Raw genomic sequence first — 6,738 nt, 5'->3', positions numbered from 1 at the left:
TTGGCTGATCTCATTACAGCGACATTTGCTACTACAGATAATTTAGTAGGTGCACATTTATCTATGTCAAAGTCTTTCGCTTTGATAGAGAGAAAAGACGGAGTTGGTGGAAAGACAGTCTTAGCTCTCTGACTCACAAAGTCTGGGCCTCCCAGAGGTGGTATGAGAGCACTGCGAGCCCTTGGGCACATGCAACAGTGATCCTGGAACAATGAACCCAGAGAGCAGGGTATTTTACTAGGAAAACACAACAGCAAAGGTTCAGGTATCAAATTATGATAAAGGACCAGGAAACTCTCTGGTGATACTTCTATTTGGGAGAAAGACAGAGGCAGGGAGAAAGGAAAAGAAAGAAGGAAAGGAGGAAAGGAGGGAAGGAAGAGGGAGAAGGAAGGAAAGAGAGAGAAGGAGGGGGAGAGGAAGGAGGGAGGGAGGAAAGGAGGGAGGGAGGTGGGAGGGAAGTGGAAACAGATAAAGAGAAGAGAGGGCAAAGAGTGACTGAGAACGTACAATTTGTATTTGTTCCGTAGAGGGAGATCTGACTGAAGAGTTAAGGATCTAATCAACCAACCTGACCTATTTTTGGGCCTTGGGAAAATAAAACCTAGCCCTTATTCAGCACTTGCTGGCTGCCCAGGCTCTGTAACATTCTGTGACAATGGAAATGGCTCTTCTATACTATCCAATATGGTAGCCACCCGTCATACATGGCTATTAAGCTCTTGAAATGTGACTAGTGCAACCAAGGAACTGAATTTTAATTTTATTTTTAATTAATTTTAGTGGAAATATCCACATGTGGCTGGTGGCTACCCTATGAGACAGCACAACTCTATATTAAGCCTATATGTGCATTCATTCCTTTAATCCTCACAACGACTATTATCATCTTCATTTTGTAGACAGGGAAGTAGGCACAAAGAAGTTAGCACCTTGCTTGAGGTCATAGAGCTGGTAAACATCAGAGCCAGGAATCATAGTCCTTATGCTTCATATTGATCTTCAGTCCTAAATGAAGCAGATTCTACAGGAAGAGACAAAATCTTGCTTTATGATGACAAAAGTGGAGCCAACAGATATGTACAAGCTCTTTGGAATTTGAATGGGAAGGACCTTGGAGATCCTAGGGTACCATCCACAGAAGACATCTCAGAGGCCCCACCTGCCACTGGCTTCTTTATGATCAGAACTGGCCATTCTGAATGGATTGGGCACAGCTTTTCCCCGGTGTGTTTCTTGGAATATCAGTCTTGCAAGAATAAAAAGAGGGTGATGGAGGAATGGGGAATAAGTGGTCAAAAGCATTAGAGAAGAACTAACATGTTATATTCCTCTCTTTGAGGCTCATATACATGCAATCATCTTAAAGGTTCTGGTTCCATGTTTTCCCTTTATCTAGTGTTTCTCTCATTTATTTGACCACTAAAACTTATTGGGAGTGGGTGGGTAATATATTGATTGGTTGAACTGATATTGGAAAAGGCTGAATTATAGCAATTCTGAATTTTGCCCTGGACCTGAGGGTAGGCACATGTTCAGGAATATATATTTTTAGGACTTAGTACTTGGCCTGGAACTTCTGGATCACTGGCTCTCCTGGGTCTCCAGCTTGCTGACTACAGATCTTGGGATGTCTCAGCCTCTGTAATCATATGAGCTACGGGCTTTATTGTAAAGAATTGGGTCACATGATTATGGAAACTGAGACTCCCAAGATCTGTAGTTGGCAAGCTGAAGACCCAGGAGAGCCAGTGGTATAGGTGTAGGTCCAGGTCAAGTCCAAAGACCTGAGAACCAGGAAAACTGATGGTGTAAGTTCCAGTCCCAGGGCAGGAGAAGATTGATGTCACAGCTCAAGCAGTCAGGCAGGAGGAGTTCCTGCTTACTGAGCCTTTTTGTTCTATTCAGGTCTTTACCTGATTAGATGAGGCCCACCCACACTGGGAAGGGCAGTCTGCTTTACTCAGTCTATAGATTCAAATGTTAATCTCATCCAGAAACACCCTCACAGACACACCAAGAATAGCGTCTGACCAAATGTCTGGGTGCCACGTAGCCCAGTCAAGTTGACACATAAAATTAACCATCACACATAAGATAAACTTATTTTTAAGCGATATGTAAGTTACATTTTCTTCAACCCCCAGACATGTTTGCAGATAAAATTCCTGTACATGTAATGAAATGGGCCAATATGTTAATATGAAAAAGATATAATGAATAGATTATTTTCTTTGTGTTTCCAGACTTTCTGGATGCTCTGTAGTACATTCCTAATTAGACCCATTCTTTTAAATGTAGGGACACTTTACCTGAAAAGGTGTCTAGAGGTTGAAGGAGAATATATTGATTATATTATTTGACAGTGAAGCTAACATATTCTTTAAAGATAAGTTTATTTTTTTTGTATCCTGACATTGCAGATACGCTTTGGGCTTTTTCTTTTCTCAACTCCCTCAAGGCCTTGATGTAATCACATTCTCTGCCCACTAGTTTTCTGGTTCTCCTTTCTCCTCAATTGTCAAAACCTGCTCCTGGGACAATAATCTGATAACTGCATTAATCTGATCATTTGGACTATCAGCCAACACCCATTGGGATTTCACTCAGTGCCTGGTCCTGTGTCCCAGAGAAGAGTCAGACCTCATTAGCCCTAGTGGCCTAGTGGGGACACAACCTATGTAGTCATGGAGAAGGGGTCTCAGGCAAGGCTACCCCGATGGCACAGAGGATGATACATGGAGAAGAGACAATGTTCTCAGTGGAGCGTAGATCAAAACAGCTCAAAGGTTTCTAACAGGTTTCCAGGGAATGGCAGCGTGGGCATCCCTGTGTGAATGCCTTAGCCTGCCTGCCACCGCTGGCCTGGAGCTGCAGGCCTGGGAGGCCAGGGGTGGAGGAGGGGGAGAGTGAGACTCAGGACATTGGACGTACCGGGGCAGACCCAGCCCTGCCCAGCTCACTGGAAAGCTCAAGAGAGCTGCCTGATGGGGAGAGAGCCCTGGTGCTCTCTTGGGAGAAACCCAACCCAATTTTCCCCCTAGCACAAGGCCACCATATAATATATCATCCAAACCAGAACTCTTTTGAGAATCAAAGGAGGAACTCTTAGAAATTATAATGTGAACATAAACAGTGTACATAAACCACGACTGTCCTGGGAAATTGAGTATATGGTTAGTCTGCCCTGGGGTGAGTTAGATTTTTATGCCAGTGGCCTTTCACCACCTACTTGGAAAGGAAGCAGGGTATAAAAAGAAGGGGGTTCAATTCGTTCTCGAATAAAACATGTCCAATTCCCAGGGAAGCTAATAAAATAGAGAGTCTTAATCCCCAACACCAGAGATCTAGATTCAATATGTCTGGGATGGTACCTAGAATATGCATTTTAACAGACTTACCACGTGGTGGTCTGAGGTTCACGCCTTGAGAAAGGCTGGGCCTCAGGGTCAGGGTTGGGTGTGGACGTGAGCCTTTTCATTCCTGGCTGTGAAACTTTGTGAACGTGACTTTTCTAGTCCTTAACTTCCTCAACTACAAAATTGACTTAATATTTATCTTATAGAGTGTTCTGTGGATTAGAATGACCATAGTTAAAAGTACTTAACACAAAGCTTGGTCCATTGTAAGCAGTTGAAATATATGAAATGGCCATTTTTGTAGTTCCAAACCATTGAGTACCAGTGATTTCCTATGGTTCAATCTAATAATTAAGAAGGAAATAGTCTGAAGGCTTCTTGAAGTTTGTTTCACTGGGAATTTATCCTTAAGTGTTTAAGTAGGGGGTGCAAATGGCGGGTTTTTTGATAGAGGCAGAGGGAACTACAAACTGCAAAGTGGATGGCACTTCTCCTAACCATCTCAGCCTGCTGGACTGATCTGTGACAGCACTTCCCTAACTTCAGCTGGCACACAAATCACCGGGAGCTCTTGTTAAAATGCAGATTCAAACTCTAGGGTTGGGCTTGAAATTCTGCAAGTCTAACGAGCACCCAGATAATACTGATGCGGCTGCTGCTGGTCCAGGGACCTCACTTTGAGAAGCAAGGATAAAAGAAGCTTAAAGGGAGATCAATTTTTAAAGCTGTCCCCAGAGGTCTTGATTCTCCAGTGAACAAAAATGAAGTGCTCCTCTTCCTAAATTCAATGATATGAATGGACATCTCTGGGGCGTCAGGGTGCCCTTAAATGAATTGCTTTTTTTTTAAAAAAAACGCATTGTTTACTTTGTTTATTTATTTATTTATTTTATTTTTGGCTGTGTTGGGTCTTCGTTTCTGTGCGAGGGCTTTCTCTAGTTGTGGCAAGCGGGGGCCACTCTTCATCGCGGTGCGCGGGCCTCTCACTATCGCGGCCTCTCTTGTTGCGGAGCACAGGCTCCAGACGCGCAGGCTCAGCAATTGTGGCCCACGGGCCCAGCCGCTCCACGGCATGTGGGATCCTCCCAGACCAGGGCTTGAACCCGTGTTCCCTGCACTGGCAGGCAGACCCCCAGCCACTGCGCCACTAGGGAAGCCCCAAATTGCTTTTTTTAAAAAGTATTTTTAGCAAAATTACTGTGCATTTATCTTAGCACATATCCAGGAATTTGAATATATCCACATTCTGATAGACGAAGCCTTCCCTTTTCAAGAGGACTTACTTTTTTTCTTTTTTTTTAACATCTTTATTGAAGTATAATTGCCTTACAATGGTGTGTTAGCTTCTGCTTTACAACAAAGTGAATCAGTTATACATATACAATATGTTCCCATTTCTCTTCCCTCTTGCATCTCCCTCCCTCCCACCCTCCCCATCCCACCCCTCCAGGTGGTCACAAAGCACCGAGCTGATCTCCCTGTGCTATGCGGCTGCTTCCCACTAGTTATCTATTTTACATTTGGTAGTGTATATATGTCCATGACACTCTCTTACCCTGTCACATCTCACCCCACCCCCTCCCCATATACTCAAGTCCATTCTCTAGTAGGTCTGTGTCTTTATTCCCGTCTTGCCACTAGGTTCTTCATGGCCTTTTTTTTTTTTCCCTTAGATTCCGTATATATGTGTTAGCATACTGTATTTGTTTTCCTCTTTCTGACTTACTTCACTCTGTATGACAGACTCTAACTCCATCCACCTCATTACAAGTACCTCCATTTCATTTCTTTTTATGGCTGAGTAATATTCCATTGTGTATATGTGCCACATCTTCTTTATCCATTCATCTGTCGATGGACATTTAGATTGCTTCCATGTCCTGGCTATTGTAAATAGAGCTGCAATGAACATTTTGGTACATGACTCTTTTTGACCTATGGTTTTCTCAGGGTATATGCCCAGTAGTGGGATTGCTGGGTCGTATGGTAGTTCTATTTGTAGTTTTTTAAGGAACCTCCATCCTGTTCTCCATAGTGGCTGTATCAATTTACATTCCCACCAACAGTGCAAGAGTGTTCCCTTTCCTCCACACCCTCTCCAGCATTTATTGTTTCTAGATTTTTTGATGATGGCCATTCTGACCGGTGTGAGATGATATCTCTTTGTAGTTTTGATTTGCATTTCTCTAATGATTAATGATGTTGAGCATTCTTTCATGTGTCTGTAGGCCATCTGTATATCTTCTTTGGAGAAATGTCTATTTAGGTCTTCGGCCCATTTTTGGATTGGGTTGTTCGTTTTTTTGTTATTGAGCTGCATGAGCTGCTTGTAAATCTTGGAGATTAATCCTTTGTCAGTTGCTTCATTTGCAAATATTTTCTCCCATTCTGATGGTTGTCTTTTGGTCTTGTTTATGGTTTCCTTTGCTGTGCAAAAGCTTTTAAGTTTCATTAGGTCCCATTTGTTTATTTGTGTTCTTATTTCCATTTCTCTGGGAGCTGGGTCAAAAAGAATCTTGCTGTGATGTATGTCATAGAGTGTTCTGCCTATGTTTTCCTCTAAGAGTTTGATAGTGTCTGCCCTTACACTTAGGTCTTTAATCCATTTTGAGTTTATTTTTGTGCATGGTGTCAGGGAGTGTTCTATTTTCATACTTTTACATGTACCTGTCCAATTTTCCCAGCACCACTTATTGAAGAGGCTGTCTTTTCTCCACTGTATATGCTTGCCTCCTTTATCAAAAATAAGGTGCCCATATGTGTGTGGGTTTATCTCTGGGCTTTCTATCCTGTTCCATTGATCTATATTTCTGTTTTTGTGCCAGTACCAAACTGTCTTGATTACTGAAGCTTTGTAATATAGTCTGAAGTCAGGGAGCCTGATTCCCCCAGCTCCATTTTTCGTTCTCAAGATTGCTTTGGCTATTCGGGGTCTTTTGTGTTTCCATACAAATTGTGAAATTTTTTGTTCTAGTTCTGTGAAAAATGCCAGTGGTAGTTTGATAGGGATTGCATTGAATCTGTAGATTGCTTTGGGTAGTAGAGTCATTTTCACAATGTTGATTCTTCCAATCCAGGAACATGGTATATCTCTCCATCTATTTGTATCATCTTTAATTTCTTTCATCAGTGTCTTATAATTTTCTGCATACAGGTCTTTTGTCTCCTTAGGTAGGTTTATTCCTAGATATTTTATTCTTTTTGTTGCAATGGTAAATGGGAGTGTTTTCTTAATTTCACTTTCAGATTTTTCGTCATTAGTGTATAGAAATGCAAGAGATTTCTGTGCATTAATTTTGTATCCTGCTACTTTACCAAATTCATTGATTAGCTCTAGGAGTTTTCTGGTAGCATCTTTAGGATTCTCTATGTATAGTAT

This window comes from Balaenoptera physalus (assembly GCF_965194825.1).
Source record: "Balaenoptera physalus genome assembly, chromosome: 11".
Taxonomy (NCBI): Eukaryota; Metazoa; Chordata; class Mammalia; order Artiodactyla; family Balaenopteridae; genus Balaenoptera; species Balaenoptera physalus.
Note: the sequence above shows the minus strand (reverse complement) of the source record.